Raw genomic sequence first — 17476 nt, 5'->3', positions numbered from 1 at the left:
TTCTTAATTTACTTTGTCTCATCATGTACGAATAAAATTTCCATTTTAAATGTTCATCAGTTTAATTGGATGTTGACAGGCACTTGCTTTGCCAATATGTTTAAACTCATATATCTTTTTTTCCCAAATATGCATCATAATTGTGGAAACTACCAATGTAGCTCACTGTGCTTCCTTAGAAAGAGAAGTATTTCACAGCTGAGCATTTTTATACTTGCTTATTAAAGAAAGTGGTAGGTGTTGAAATTTTTTAGAGAAAATCCAAATATCCAATCATTATTAAAGTGCTCAAGCGTATCAGTCTCTCTTTTAATTGCTGTTATTCAAGGTAGTTTTCAAACTGCTTCTCAATGTCAAACCATTTTCCAGAGATATTGACAAATGGAAGTAATATTATTTAAGGTCATAGCTTCTGTCAAAACGAATTCCATATGTCATTAGGTCAGGATTCATTTATGTCAAGGGAAGGGTCTGATCCTGTAAGTGTTGTGTACCAAGTAAACCCTTTTTCAGATGTTTTCTTTTTGTTGGCTGAGTTACATAAAGACTGGAATGTAAAGAGTTAATAACACACAATCTCAACATGAAGACTGTTATCAGTAAGGCTTACAGCATCTTTTCTTGGTTTCTGACCTGATGTTTTATTTCGGCCTACCGATCCCATAGGTGATACTCCAAGTAAATCACATTAACAGGTTCCCCAAAAGCGGTCAAATTACACGATTACTTAAGAAAACCCCTGGGTACATGTGTGTGCATAATGTGCTGTATCAATGCAAAAAAGACAGCAAGCAAGACTAAAAAAGCTATACTTTTTATTTTGCCAATGAATCTGTTGCACTTTGCAATGTTTAAGTGGGCTTATACAACATAAACATTTGGGACATTTAACATATCAAGCTCAAATAAAAATGACACGCAGATCGTTCACTTCTGAAGCTGCCTTGTGTTCAGTTATTGGAACACTCCATCCCTGTGGTTTCCGAAATATTATAAGTATATATTCCAGATTAAACTTTCTATTTTCCTCAAGGTAGTGTTGCTTTTCAGTTCTCAATGGCTTGGTTTTTACCTAAAGAATCAGGTCCTATCAGCAAAATCAAAGGCGATTACACAGTTCAGTAGTCATTTAGGATTTCTGTGGCTCAATTAAGCATGTATAGCATGCCACAGCCACTGAGACTCTGTTTATTCAGTGCAAGTGCTCTGTAATTTATTTAAAATAATCCATCTTTAACAAATAAAGAGGCCATTGACTGGCCATTGCTGCAGGCATCCATTTCAATGCTGCCTTCTTGATGGTCTGTTTTGCTGGTTTAAGTTAAATACCTGACAAAAGTGATTCAGTTTTTGGGAAATAAGATTTGTATGCATAATGTTTATTTTATTTTACACCAGTAATCAGTTAGAACATCTTTTTAACAGATTGGCCATTAAAAATGATTAATGCTTTTCATTCTGATAGCCACAGGTTGTGATTGCTAGATTTGTGTGCATGTGTGAGTGTACATGTGTGTATGTTTACAGCTGCTCAGAAGCTGTGTCTTTATGACACTTGGCTAATCATGTTAGACCTATTACTGTACATATTTATTGGAAATTAGATTAGATAGCTATGTCCAGTGGCAAAAGCTCTTTTCTTTCCCAATGTGTGCTTGCATTTTTTTTTATTTTTTGTATTTGGTTCTTTCAGAAATGAGTCATTCATGTAAGCAACACCAGCAAGCTGCCATAAAGACTTGCTAGTACTAGTGAATCTTCTCTGAGAATCAAAAAATTGCAGTATAAGTTCTTGGTAAGTGCTGTTACTTGTTGCATTGGAAACATGCCCGACTCAGAAGAAGCTTTTTCTCTGTAACACGAAACAGCCATTAAAAACCATCTTGGGAATAGAGCAAAGTATAGTGCTAAATTTCCAGTGGAAAGGCAATAGAGAAGGCTGTTGGTTAAAGGGCTGCTTCTTAGGGTTAAGGATAAATAAAACTCTGGTAGCCACAATGGCACCTCCTGTCCAGCAGCCACACAGTATAGCTGTGTCTTGTCCTCTTTTCAGACTTAGAAAAGAAAAACAACCCACCAAGAACAACCCCAACCTTAGAGGAGGTGAAACTAAACTGTTTGTGTTATTGAATAATGGCTTTTTAATGGTAGTTAAACAGAATCATGGACAGCACTCAATATTTCTTTATGTAAGTATCTAAAGAGAGCATGTCACAAGTTCACAGAATTTTAAAGCCAGAGCAGCACATATGTTTTGTTGCAGTAAGTTTATTCTCACATTATTTATTCTTTTTGTTTTCCTACAGAAGCCTCATTAATAGTTCATTTGTACCTCCTTAGATGAGAATCATTTTTCAAGGCATGCTGTTTGAAGAATAGCTAATTCTATTTTAAACATGAAGATTTATTACAGAGCCCTGGAGACTAACACATTTATAGTCACTTAGGTTGTCATGTTTTCAAAGGGAGTTGTGTTGTGCCTAAAGCTGAAGAATGCATCTGGCTTCATTTCACATTTCGGCTGCACAAGACAATCTAGACAGTACCTGCTCATCTGGAAATAAGACAAAGCAACAGACACTCTGTCTAGCAAAAGACATTTATGCACATATTAAATGACCTTCATTTTAATATTTAATCACAGGCATAGAGCTGGATTCATGGAAGAACAGTGAAAGCTATCTTACAGATTTGGGGATGGACTAAGTCAACTTTGATTTTGTGAGGAATTCTAGTTTATATTTAGTCCACAGACTGAACTAATTTATCTTCAGTTTTGTCTTTTAAATGTTAAATGTTTCTTAAAATGGTTTTCTGGGCTTTTAATATGCAGTCACTATTTAGTGTTCAACATGCAGTTGAGGAAATTATTTTATTTTAAGACATTTAATCAACAAGCATGGCAATACTACAAGCTAAAGAAGCACTAGCTCCTCATTTCTTACTCATGATTGTACTAATGATTGTGGCTAAGTTGTAGCTGCACATACAAAACTGAGGCAAAAGGATCTTACAGGGAACAGTCACACATTTGGCACTGGTGAGGCTGCACATGGAATTCTGTGTTAAGTTTTGGGCCCCTCATGACGAGACAGACATTGAGGTGCTGGAGGTCTAGCAAAAGAAAGACAAGAAAGACATTGAAGTCCAGAGAAGGTCAATGGAGCTGGAGAAGGGTCTGGAGCACAAGTTCTATGACAAGCTGCTGGGAGAGCAGGGGGTGTTTAGCCTGGAGAAATGGAGGCTCAGGCAGACCTTGTCACTCCACAAATACCTGAAAGGAGGTTGTAGGCAGGTGGGGATTCGTGTTTTCTCCCAGGTAACAAAGATAGATTGAGTAAAAATAGCCTCAAGTGGTTCCAGGGGAGGTTTACATTGGATATTAGAAAAAAATATTTCCATGACAGGTGTTGTCAAGCGCTGGAACAGGCTGCCCTGTTGAGTCACCACCCTTGAAGGTGTTTAAAAGAAGTGAAGGTGTGGTGCTTAGGGACATGGTTTAGTGGTGGAATTGGCAAGGCTGTGTTGATGGCTGGACTCGATGATCTTAAAGATCTTTTCTACTCTAAACTCTTCTCAGACTCTGTGAAATACCTGAGAATGTATGAAATGAAACAAAATCTTATCATTTGACATCAAAATGAAACAAAATCTTGTCATCGGACATTGAAGATATGCAACAAGAAACATGGAGGTGAAAGGTATCCTGAAATCCTCTCGTGCTGGCACTTGCCTGGTGCTCTCTGCCTTGGTGAGTACCACTCCAAGTTTTCTATCCCACCCAGGAGAATGTACTGCTTGAGAAGCACAGGAGGATGGAACCTGAAGCCTGATCAAGCAGAGGCAGGAAACACCCATGCATCTCTTTATCTTGGAGGCTGTTTAAGACAGACATCCACACACTTGGGGAGCTTCCAGATTACACAGAGGTGCAAATGGAATATTTAGGTGTCTCCAGGACAAGAAGAGTGTAGAACCTGTTTAGATGCAATTTAGGATTTAGGTATTAAACTCTTGCTTTGTGTAAAGTACTCCTTGATCTTCAAAACTACTGCCATGGAAGTGTTACCTCCAGGCTTTAGCACAAGGAGAAGCTGAGATACCAGATATTGAATTGATTGTCTAAGGTCACATGAGGCAATGAGGGAAATATCGAGTAAAAAAAGGTGACCTAACTCCAAGCCTCATGTCCAGTGTGTGGAATCATGATTCTATGCTGAATGGGATCTTTGTTTGGATGATGAAATGTAGTAGCCCGAGAAAAGGTAAGAAGGATTTAGAAGCACAGATTTGCTTGCACTTATAATTCAGAATGTTGCTTTTCATTCAGAGTGGTGCAAATATATTACCTTGGTGAGAAACCAGGGAGAACAGGGACCATAGAGCAGGAGCAAGCCTGTGGGTATATGTGGGGAAGAGAAACAGAAATTATGCTGTATAAGGCATTGGAGGACTTCCAAATATTTTTGCTCATTATTAGTACTTTTATGTGAACAAGAACAGCCTTCCAGGCTTGGCTTGGTTAGAGTTAGGTAGGGATTTTGTCAAGTTTTAGTCCAAATTCATGTTTGAATGTATGTATGTGCATATGTGTGCATGGTGCTTCCATGAGGTCCAGAATATGCAGCTTTTCATCTGCTACCACTCACACGCTATGTTCCACACTCTCCTGTAAGTTCAACAAGCCTTTCATTGAGTCATATGACATTCAACTTCCAAGCTTACTGGTATTTTTAGACAGGAGTTAATTGGATAGGCCTTTTTTTATCGAAATACACATAAAAATACCAAACTAAGTGATTAAAGGATATTTTAAAACTGAGCATTTTATATGAAAATATGAAAGCAGTTTTATTACATCAGCTGGGGTAAAAGTGCTGATTAAAAAGAAAATTAATGTTTCATTTGAGTTTATGATGCTTAGGAATAGGTAAAAATGAATGTTTCTGTGACACATTAAAAGAATTTGATTTAACAAAAAATATTATTGATAGACCATTTTCAGAAATGTCTCTAAACTGTCATTGATAACTATTATTTATAGGCATATTAATGACTGAGACCTTAATGGAAAAAAATACATGATCCTATGCATAAGCTGATATAATATTTTCATTTGTTGGATGTTATTTGTTTATTGATCTGTGATATATTTGTTCTATCATGAAAATTCAGGGACACTTATAGTTTCCTGGTAGCAAACCAGGATGTGATATTTAACTTGTTTTGCAGAATGAAATGAACTGTTTTTACTAGAAAAGGCAGATTTTATGTTTTAAGTGACTCATATAGTAAGATAGAAAGGAGAATCCCCTTTCATGTTTTAAAAGTAAGAAAAAATTGTGGAAAGTTTTATCCAGCTGTACAGGCTTGATCTTGACTTTGAACTTTAGTTTATTGTTTTGATGTTAATTTTAAGTGAATTAAAATAAAAACATCCTGTAGCCATTATATGTAAAATAGTCTCTTCAATTGATAGTCATCTGAAGGCAGAACTTCTGTCCAAGAGCTGGGGAGTACTTATGTCCCTATTAGGGTGCTGAAAAAAAAGGTCAATTTTTGATGAAATAAGCTCACAATAACTAAGTGCAAATTTCACAGTTCAGTATTTGTTGGGTTTTTGAATTTTTTTTTATTTTGTCACTGTTGCGATGAGAAGGGAATAAACATTGTATAATTCCAGAAATGTGATGCAAATGCAACAGAGAATGAAAACCAGAAAACCAGAAACTTCCTTGCTGACAGGCTGGGGTGCTTTGGATGAAAGGTTCTCCAGATCTTCCCCAGCTGGGAGAGATGGGTGGAGTGGAGAATGACCTTGGGGTGGATTGAAGGCCCTTCTTTGGACGTGGTTTGTGGCATGAAAGTGCTTTGCATTTAGGACCGTGGTGTTACCAAGCAGCACTTGCTCCAGTCAGGCTTTCCTTGTGGCACCAGGGTCTCTGTGAGCACAGGATCTGCCTGCGGTGGGTGAAGCTCGCTGCTGTGGCTGCTGAAGGCAAACTCCTCCTTCCAGCAGCCTTCCAGGCAGCTTTGTGTGGCATTGTGTGGCAATGCAGTTGAGAGCCAGTAGGAATGTGCTTCAAGAGCTTATTTCAATAATTAAATAACTACAGATGAATTGCTACCATGATTTGGGAGTTCCTGTGTTCTCCATACAAAACATAGCAACATAAGGAGCATCAACTTCCTGTTATGACCTCTAAAACACTTTTCTCTGTAACAGCCCACAAAGACCAGATTGAATAAAGGAAAATATATCTGTTTTTTTTGTGTGTGTGTGTGGTTTTTTTTTTTGTTATGGTGGTTGTTGTTGTTTTTTTTTTTTTCTTTTTTGGTTTTTTTAGAAAACTGGTGGAGATCCTGGGGATTTAGCCTCATGGATTAATTTGCTAGGGCTTCTACAACATTTCAAGCTGAGACACTTGGAGTGCAATACCCAGATGGAGCCCTTCAGATCTTCAGATACACAAGACAAAAGAAAATAGAGTATGAAGGTAATTTTGGCTGTCTTTAACTTTTCCCAGTATTTGCAAATCAGTCATCCTTTAAAAATATTTAGGAAAGAGCTGATTTGTGAAGCAAATATCTCAAGGTCCAGTGGTTAGATTAGCCACATGTTTATTCTGAAAACAAACCATATCACATGCAAAGGGAGCCTGGAATAAATTACCTTAACTTTGTCAATAGCTTCAGTGGAGGATCTCTCCCAATATGCATTTCCACATCTTCTGTGGAGTCATTTAAGATGTCTGAGTGTGGAAGCTTAAGACACTGTTGTGAAATTGTACATGTCTGATTACACAACAGTGGTATTGCTTTTAACAAGAGAGCAAATTATGAGGAATTGTCAGGTTTTTCAAATGCAAATATTTTATGAGAAAGTTAAAACATGCAGCATTGGTGCTTGCTCATCACAGCTAAGAAAGGGTAAAAGTAACACAAAAACATGATGAGAAAGCAGGTAGTTAAATTCTGATTTTAACCAAAACTGTCACTAATAAGTTGCTTACAGTTTCTCATAGGGGGTTGTTTTGGAAGGAAGGGTGATTTCTTTCTCTCTCTGAAAACTCTATTGCCAGCCATCTGTTGATAATTATTGTCCAGTCTCTGCTGAGAACTTGTGATATTTAATATTTCCTCACCACTTGAACAAATAAGTGATAATAACTGCAAGGTACTTGACCACAGGAGTAGAAAGGCATATAGCATGAAACAGTGTACACCTTGGTTTCTGAAAACAACTCAGTTTTCTATTTGTGATAAAGGTAAATCTGAGATCCTAGGGACTTGGAAAATAGGTGAAGTTGCACAGTGTCCGCAGAAAAAAAAAATCTTTATAATTATGACCAACTTAAAAATTACCCATTACTGTTTGTATTTCTTATTATGTTTATTTTATATTATTCTTTCCCACAGAAAATTTTTGGCAATCTCTCTATTTGTGTATTAAATATTTACAACAGGAAAGCTGGAAATATCTCAGGTTGTGCAATTTTTAGTCTCTTAAATTGTCAGTTAATAGAGATCTAATTTAGAAATGGTCACTTGTAAAAGAAACTGTAATTGCTGAAGAATTCTATCTTTCTTTTTCTTGGATTTTGGTATGTATTATTAATATTAGTCTACACTTTTATTTAAAGTACTTAGATTTTTACAAGTATTATCTAAACCTAATTACATCTGTCAACCCATCACAGACATGATAGCTTCTAACCTTATTTTATAGATGATCTGACAACAATATATTTTTTTTAAGCTTTCACATCCTGATGTTTCATTGCTTCTGGGATGACATCCCCTATTGATGACATTACTCAGCATTCTTAAAGACCTAATCCAAGGTTTTCCAAAGCTGTTTCTGGACCCCTGACTTCCAAACTATTCTAGTCCCAGTGCTCTGAAAAGCTGTTCCCTATCAAGGTGCCCCAGAGAGAACACGCTGAGCTGATAGCAAGAAACAGGGCTTGTTGCTTTTGAATATGTGGCTTTGGATGATTTAACTAAAATCTCAGCATACTTATCCATTGGAATGCAAGTATTATGAATATCTTTTCCTTGTTCTGTTTTTCTTTAGAGGATTCAGCAGTACCACCCTGGGTGCTCTCAAAGCTGCTGAAGTTTGTGGTAAGCCTTGGTTGCAGCTCCCTCCATCTCTGAGGTGGTTTCCCAAGCAGCAGCTCTGGAACCTTTCCTTGCTCACTCTCACATCCACTGCCTGTGCACAGGCTGATCTCCCTGACCCATGTACAAGAAAAAAATTCCAAGAATGCCAATATTTAATTTTTATTTGGGTATGCATTCTGTATAGTTGTCAGGTGCTAGTACTAAACCCCCTCTCCTCAATAAAGCTTTAAATTTTATGGGTGTTTCATTATCAAATTGAAAAGAAAACCACTGAACAGGAAATAGTGATTCTTAAAGGTTCATGCAAAATAATTCTTCCAAATACTGCTTGATAATGAAAAATGAACCATAGGTCCATGGTAGAGATCGAATTTCTTAACGGATACAAACCGCACAGCGCTTATTTCAAAGAAATTTAGCAACTAATGTGATTCTTGAAAGTTTTTTACATTTCTGAACCATTTTTTTTCCCTTCTATGATTCTTTTCATGCTGTTTTAAAAAGATAAACAAATGCCAAAGAGTCAATAAAATTCCAAAGTTACCTGCTCGTCACAGATAATGGATTTTTTTTTTGTTTATCTCTTTTCCTTATTTTGGAGAAGGAAAAATTAAAGAGTCTTGGGACATTATGAAAACTATCACAATAAAATAAGTAGGAATCAGATAAGGAGTTGATTAGAACACAAGACAGACTGGTTTCAATCCATGCTACCTTTTCATTTTACTGTTGGAATGTAACAAATATTAACTGCTACTGCTCTGCTGTACTTCATTACATAAATATTTGTGTAAATTCACACTGTGAATATATGAAGTGCTTTGATGGCCAAAGAGCAGAGTTTCCCCATGTGCTGCTTTCTTCTTTATATGAAGAAACAGCACTGTATGCACTGACCGAACTTTCACACTCATGCTGTTCAGCATCAGCTTGAGTTCTCAGTTCTCTTTTTTCCTCCTTCATAACTGGTTTACTTACCAAAACTAGCTCTGTTGCTGTACAACAGTTCCTAAGTAAGTGCTCTGAGCCTCTATGAAATTCAACATATTTTTTTTAAACAAACTGCTGAAATGGAGGTCTTTCTATGCCCCATTTCCTTTATAAGATTAATTAATATACTATACAAAATTCTAAGGAACTGTACATATTTCCAACTGTGACCTCACTAAGCCATCAAAGATGGGAGTGTTTGGATATGGGCAATTTTTAATACTTTACTATACTCTGTTTCTAGCAGTGCTAGTGCTTCTAGTGCTTCTAGTGCTTCCTTTTGTCAGTTTTGCAAAAGTGCTAGTGGCAATATATGTTCAGAAATCCACATGGAATTTTGTATAAAAGTATTTATTTGTAGTTGTATGTATACTGAATCTATCCCCTCTGTCCAACAATAATTGGTATATTTCAGGCATCAAGGCAATAAGCAAAACCTTTCCTCTGTTGTATAAACATTGTTGTAGCCATGGCAGTTAAGGACATCAAAAGAGAAAATATTGGCATAATAAAAGATGTCACCTACTTCTTCAAGCTTTGCTTCTTTATTATATACTTTGACAGAGACAAGAACCTTCATTAGATCACTTTTATGTGTTCCTGTTCCACTTACAACATATAAAAAGAAAAAAGCTATGAGTATGGATATGAGTTCTTTTGAAAAAAAGGAAAAAGTAGATGTACGTTGTCTTTATGGTGGTATCTTTCACTCAACATTGACTCAGGTGAGCTAGTCATGATGAAAAAGTGATTAAAATATTTGGCTTTGCTTTCTGCCAATATATTTCCTTTCAGGAGTTCATAGTTTTTGTAACTGTTTCATTTATTGGAGTCTAGGAGGCAGATTAGTCATGTTGTATTATACATTGCTTAGATTTATAGCCTCATCATTATTCAGTGAAAGATATTTAGACAAAATTGGTATATTAATCTGTATCTTAAAACAACAAAGATGGGAACAAAGGAACTTTGCTTTGAAAGGTTTTTGAAAAGTTTTAAACCATACATTGCAAAACACTTTCATATGGACTGGAACAATTGTCTAGATTTCTGGGGTTCTTTCATGAGTGCTACAATATGAATCAGATCCAATGGTTACATACTAGACTATTGGAATTGTCAATAAAAATTTGTTGTGGCTTTCCAACAAAATTGAAAGTATGAATGTGGCACCTAACAAATACTCCAGTCAGATCTAGAGAGCAACAAAAGCTTCAATTTTTCTCAAAAAGCACTTCATGATTTTGGTTAAAAAAAAAAAAAAGTTTTGATACAAATCAGCCATATAGAATACCTTGCAGTACATCTCTAATGGTCCATGTGTTTGTGCTGCAGAGTAGTGAGCATGGCCAGGTTTGGTGGATGTTATGCACCTAGAATCCAATATTTAATGGAATGACATAGCTATATCTGGATTTAGAGATCTCATGAGTAATACAGGCTTCAGCTAATAGAATTCAGCCCTCAAATTCAAGCTCATTTTTTTTTCCTAAGAAATTAAATGCCTTTTTTCCCCTCCTTGAATTTAAATATTTTTTTTTATTTGAAAGAGGTACTCTTTCAAACTGAATTGTTTTTGAAGGCACTTGTAGTACTACCTATTCACTTTCCTGGATTTTTAATTACAATATCTTGCTTTCAGTTTAATGAGGGACACTCAGACCACTTGAGCCAATTTGAAACCTATACTGTGAAACCTGGAATGCCTCCAGTTCTTGGTGAATGAATTCTGTCCTGTTCCCTCATGACTTAGAGGAACTGCGTTCTTCACTCTATGGAAAGGGAAATTAAATAGGAACAGGAGATTACTGATGTCTCCAAGGGTCCCAGATGGGGTCAAGCAGGGAATAGAAAAAGAGATGTGCCGTGGCAGAAATATTGTTCAGCTTAGGTATTACAATAGTTCCCGTGGCCAGATGTGGAAATACAGTCCTGTGAGATCTCTTGTGTCATCCAACGTGTTTATGTGGTGGGTTTCCTCTGGCCAGCAGCTAAGCACCCACACAATTGTTCTCTTAATTCCTACCTCCTAATAGGATGAGTGAGAGAATAGGTGGAGATAAAATGAGGAAACCTGTGAGTCATGATAAAGACAGGTTAGTAAGTGAAGGAAAGGGAGAAAAACCGCAAGTGGCACAAACACAATCATTCACCAACCCCACAAACAGACCAGTGGCCAAAAGTTCTCTGGATGATATCTACCATAGAATTGGAAAGACAAAGTCCTCCTCCTCCTCCTGCTATCCCAGAAGGATATCTATCTTACTGTTGAGCATGACATTACACAATCTGGACTATTCCATTTGTGCAATTAGACTTGGCATGGGTGGTGTCAGTTCTCTGTATTGTGCTGCTGCACACAGTTACAGGACAGGGAGTGGGAAAAGAGGAAGCCTTGGTTCTGTGCAAGCACTGCTCAGCAACAGGCAAAAGGCTGGCATGTTATCTACACTGTTTTAGTCCTTTTAACAGCACCATGCAGGCTGCTATGAAGGAAGTTACCTCCACCCCAGCCAGACTCAGACAGGTCACTTGGAATTCAGACACCAGCGGATGGAGTTGAGGCAGGTGTAAGGATTTTCCTGTTCTGAGTTGTTCCTGCGTAACCAGGGAATACTGAAGACATGCTCAAGGTAGAGTTAGGTATTCAAAATTCATTTTAGCAAAATAAGAATCTCCTTGGATATACTATGTTATGATCTAGGATTAAAAAGTGAGTAGTAAATAAGGGAAAGATTAAATATAATTTCAAACAGTTATGGTGCCATCCAAATATGTACAATGTTCTCAGGTGCTCTGAAAAAGGAGGATTCAAATAAATAAATAGAGGGCAATACATTATTTATATAATCACCTTAATTCTGCCCAATTTGTGTTCAATTTTGCAGCTTTTAAAATATTATTTCAAGAAAACTTTTGCTTGTGTAACTCTTACTCTTACAACAACATCAGGTAGCTTGATACAAATTGTATTTCTAAAGTGATAATCTTGGGTGAAATGAGTGTATTTAGAATGGAAATTGTTTTCACAGCAGGAGATAGACATGCAGACATATACTGACATATACTGATTAAATAGCCTAACTTTGAAGTTATAAGAGAAATATTAGCACTTAATATCTGCAAGAAAGACAGCTAGTGCTATTTTCAGCATGAAAGTTATTACTGAATAATTAAACATTTTAAAATCTCTTGTGAATTTGTTTATTCATCCATCTTATTTGGACAGTGGAATGTGTCAGCTTTTAATATAATTGGTAATCTTTTTCAGACTGATTGAGGATCATTACCTAAATCAAATTATGAGCAGACGTTTCTAGAATGGCACACTAATCTCTAAAATTTCTAGATGAGAAGGGCCATTTTAACATGCATTCTAAGTTTCACATTTCTATTTTCATATTTTAGTTAGAAGGAAAATCAAAAAACCCAAATGACTCAAGAATCAATCTACTATGGAGTGTAATCAAACATCAGGGCAGCCTCTGAGGCATCTATCAACAGATGCAACCAACTGCTGCCACTACATTCATTTTAGGGGCCAACTCACAGGTCTAGGTGTTACTGCTGGAAAATATATAATGCAGCTTCACATCAGGATCCTAGAGCTGCCAAGCATATCTCCAGAGTAACTTTAACAGTGATCACACTTGATGAAGGAGGTAAAGGAAGTATAATCATGTGCCAGCAGCACCAGGAGGATAAGACCAATATTGAAGTTAAATACAGTTATGTGGATTCTTATGCCGCCATTAAAGAGCAGCTTTTCATAGGATGAGCTTTGCCTGTAAAAATCTCAGGTGTTTCCGCTTCTGCTGGTCTCTTTTTGTAAATATATAGGCTTTTAATTACAAGGAGGCTACCTCACAAGGAAATGTCTGAAAACACTGAAGTCAGTAAATCCCATAAGCATGAATTGCCTCTATGATACCATGCTAGCTGCTGAAATTCCCAGAAGAGAAGGGCTATTTTAACATGCATAAGTAGTTTCACATTTTTGCTGGAAAGAGAAGTCAGGCTCGTGACAAAATAGGAACTTAGCTGGGAATGGGTGAGGAGAGTTACAGGCTGCAGTCCTAGAAATTGTGATATTGTAACAGTCAATATTGACTGAATAAAAGTACTTTATTTCTGTCTTTTATTTAAATTATCTAGTGCTTAAAGTGAACACCCACTCCATTGCAATTGCAGCCAGCAAACAGATGTCTAGCCCAGAAGAATCTACAAAGCAGTTCCATATGTTCCCACTCTTCAGAACTACATTTAAAGAACAAGCTGGATCTTGTTAAAGAATTTCTGTCCAATTTTATCTTTCTATCACAATATATGAAATTCATACCTATGCAGGCAGTGGAAAAATATTTTATACAGGCCTATTTTGATGCTAAAGTAGCCTTCCTATTGCTGTTTGTGCAGCAATGCCTCTCTATCTATAGAGTGCATGCTCAGTGTGGGAGCTTTTGCCAAAGTTCCTTCTTTTAACCTCTTTTGAGAAAGACTTGTTGGTAGGAATGAAGCATCGAATTGGAAGGAAAAAAAAATACACTTCTGGAAAGAAAGTGAGGGAGAAGCCATCTGAGAAATGAAGCTGTGCTACTTTTAGTCCTGACTACATAAACAAAGCCATCTAAATCTGAGTAAGGAACTCTGCCTTGCAAGCAGAATTTCTCAGATTGTCCTCCAATTAAAATGAAGGCTCAAGGGTTGTAAATAAGTATTACACTAAAGAATTAAAATTTCTTCATTCTCAATTTCAATGTGGATAGAGGTATACTTTCCCTTTTTACAAAAAAGAAAAAAATATCTACAAACTCCAACTTTTATTTTGTGGTAGAGATGCCTTTTTTCTTCTGTGTTGGAGCAAACCTGAAAACAACAGGGGTGTTGAATCATGATAAAGTGTACTGTAATGCCAATAGTCTGTAACAGTTTTTCTGGAGGAAGAATGCAAAAATACATCTATAAAAATCTCATTTATGAAAAAAAAAATTCACTGTGTTTATGAGAAAGACAAAAGTTAAATAATTCACAATAAAGAATTCTATATTAAATTAACAGAAGAATATGAGATTTGTCGCCCTACTAGAGATGAAAAAACACCCTTTCAAAGAGAGAGAGAAATTCCCTGCTTCAACTGGCATTCTTACTGAGAATCCATATCCCCCATTTTAGAGCTACAGATAGAAGAATAGCTTTCAATATACCTGGAATATCTTAAAGTATTTTGGTGAATTTAGTAATTTGAACCATAATGTGGAAAAGAGCTCTTTGACCCTACATTACCCTACTGCTCTTTTCAGTCTAAAAGTTTCTGTAGTCAGGAAAAAATCTGAAAAAAACCCCAAAGCCAGAAACTACTTTAAAGAAAGAGAATAAAGAGATTTTCAGGCTTTGAGTAATTTGGAAACCTCGGAGTTAAAGAATAGGTTCAGGTCCCACGTATATGATTGATCAGTCTTTTAGCATTTTCTCAAAACTGACTGTTCAATTCCAGTGAAGTGCTCTTACGGAGGTAATGTCTAACTCTTCCCACACATAAGTTTTCCTTTGTCTTTTGACCTTGTCCTGCATTTTCCTAGTCTAATTTCACCAGGGAAATGGCAGCATATATATACCAGGATGTGAGTTTAAAAGCATTAATGTCATGGGACAGGTTGCAGTCTTGTCAGTGAGAGAATAGTTTTGCATGTAAAAAGAAATACGTAGCCAATTTTTAATGAAGGAAATAAATAGATACCCTCTGATGTCAGCATGAGTAAATATTTTTCACACTACTGAAACATCTGCTGACTGCAGAAGAATATGATGTCACAGCCACTATTTTCCAAAATGGGTTTTATGGGTTGCACATTTATGTATTTTCCCCAGTATTTGTTTTCATCCCATTGATGGAAATGTATACATTAGAAAGGTAATAGGAAGTATAAGAAATCCAGAATTCAGAAGTCTGCTGTGTGTATCTGCCTAACTCCTAATGAACTTGAGAGGATAAATTACAAGAGTCTAAGACAAAAAATGTAGGAGTCACTGTTTCTTTTGATCATTATTCTAGCTAAGAATTGTATATTGTAGTTGAAAGTAGCTAAATACAACATGAATGTGCTTTTATAGAGGTAACTTCAGTGTATAGATGGGACATTTTAGACACAGTTTTCCCCTACAACTGGTGTCATTTATGCCTGGGTGGAGTGGTTATGCATGTTTAAATAGCCTATTACAGCACAGAATTAACCCTTATCCTTTTTGTTAAAGCTGACAAAACTTGTTTTGGTGGGCTAGATCCATCAGCAAAGGAAATAGTTTCTCTGAAACTCAGGTTCCTGGTCCATCACTTTCACAGTAAATGTGGAAGTAAGAAGCAAATCTTCCCTGGCTCAAACACATGTGGCATGTTGTTGATACAGAGCAGAAATGTATCTCCAAGTAGACGCAACAGAAACCAAAGCTGTAGCCAGCATTCATGGTAACTGAGACATGATGTAATCTCAGACAAGGTCATCAGTGCAAAAATGCTTTTTCTATTTATTTTTAAGATCTTTCTATAGCTGGTGGTTGTAGAAGGGGCTGCTTCTCAAAATGCTATGCAGCTGAATGAGGTTTCTGATAAGCTGTATAAGCCATTTTTCTTTTAGTTTAAGCCTCTATTCTGGAAAATATCTTATACTCTCCAAAAATATCCCTGAAGGAACCAAAAAATATTTAATTTCCTCAGTTTTTATCGTTATCTGTTGGATATTCAGAGCACAAAGAATCTGTCTTCTAATACACCTTATGCTATTCCACTGTGTATGGTCATGCATACTAGTGTACATCTGTGAAAACTTTGCTAATAATCTACTTCCCTGATGTGATAGATATTAATTTTAATTAATACATTATCTAACACACCTCTACACACATTTCTAGTATTGAATTGTTTCCTCAGAATTTCATTTGCACTTAAATGTTAGTATAAGTGACTATGAAATGTGATTACACCAGCTGATGTGAGCAACTAGGATGTTTCAGGTGAGCTCAGATTTTGTCTTTCTTTCTTTCTTCCTGTTCCAGAGAGCAACAGGACTTCCTCATTGGGTCTTTGTATCATCAAGGAATATCTTGACAAGTTGGATTTGAGGAAGAACAGTAAAGGTGTTTCTCAGGGCTTGCCTCTCACAGATTTGATATGTGTAGCCTCTTTTGTCTTCAGTGACATAAGAAGTAAAAAACAAAGAAAATGTATCCTTTCTTCCAATCTGTCTTGAGACACAAATGGATCTATCATGAACTGCCACTGGGGAGGTCAGCTGGGAGAAGTGAGAGTGGAGGAACATCTTGAGTGAGCAAATCTGAAATTGTGAGGAAGCGAGAAGTGTGCCTGGGAGAGTTAGGAAGGGAAAATATTGGGTTTGAAGACAGCATTGGTGATCATTCCCCATTTCCTTAGCAAGAGGTGGAACTGGTCTGAGATAACCCCAAAAATGGGATCATACCTGAGTGTTGATTCTTCAGGTGGAAGATGTCTGTGGACTGGTCTCTGATGGAAACAGAGCTATGAAGGACTTTTCCTTTGAGAGCACAGTAACAGCAGATGCACAGCACTCAGCTTGAGGAAGGTTCTGTCTGGGGACCTCAGATGTGAGAAAGAAACATGCACATCTAGACCATTAAGGCTCTCTTCTGTGGCAGTTCAACTTGGGAAAAAGAAAATTCAAAGTGACTGGCAGCCAGAGAGGAGAAAGGGGTTAAGAGGTGAGAGGAAACCCGAGTCTTTGGGGAGCAATTGGTTTCATTGCATTCATTTTGTTTGTGTTTTTCCATCAGTGGGGAATGGCCATAAGTCCACCTGCAGCTTTGGTCAACTCTGCATGATTTTTCAGTCTTCATACCACAGAGGTGAGTGTTTCTGATTTTTCAGCAACAGAACAGAGGGGAATCCCATATAGCCCACACAGTGTCTGAAAATGTACACAGTGGGAAATGGGATGAAGCCTTTTGGATCCTGCTCACTTATAAATGTCTTATATATGCATTGGCAGAGAGTGCTTGCCTTCTCCACTGGGGGGAGAGTGGAGAGACTGAGGGTCATAAAGGTGGACAAAGGCTTTCTTAAAAATTAAAATTTTACCCCTTTACAGTTTGCTTTATCATACATGCAAGGCTCTCATATATTTGAAGGGATACTACATTAATCCCTAAAACTAAAACAGACATTAAACTATTCAAGAAAGAGTGATATTTAAATATTAAATTGTCCTTTTAGGCTATCTGTCCTCACATTGAAAACATGGTTCTCTCCCCTGTATTTTTCATTGTTATCATCACTTTTTAGGTCTCCATTTCCTTATTTACCTGACCTCTAAAATACAGCTATGGAAGT

At 36.8% G+C, this 17476-nt stretch overlaps 1 long non-coding RNA gene across 11 annotated transcripts in view; it reads left to right on the top strand.

Annotated features, from left to right (window-relative positions):
* The first annotated feature begins 685 nt into the window (after nucleotides 1-685).
* Nucleotides 686-17476, top strand: part of LOC146767537 (uncharacterized) — a 99757-nt gene continuing 82966 nt past the window's right edge. For 4 of the 11 annotated variants that reach the window (XR_014954719.1, XR_014954713.1, XR_014954712.1 and 1 more), the window contains exon 1: nucleotides 688-16992. This is a non-coding gene — a long non-coding RNA (uncharacterized LOC146767537). Of the gene's footprint in view, nucleotides 16993-17476 lie in introns of all 11 variants that reach the window. The other 7 variants (XR_014954711.1, XR_014954709.1, XR_014954716.1 and 4 more) reach the window with 5 other exon arrangements.

Source organism: Lonchura striata, chromosome 4, assembly GCF_050655825.1.
Source record: "Lonchura striata isolate lonStrDom1 chromosome 4, ASM5065582v1, whole genome shotgun sequence".
Classification (NCBI taxonomy): Eukaryota; Metazoa; Chordata; class Aves; order Passeriformes; family Estrildidae; genus Lonchura; species Lonchura striata.
The sequence above is the reverse complement of the archived record's forward strand: the minus strand, read 5'-3'. Positions and strand labels throughout refer to the sequence as shown.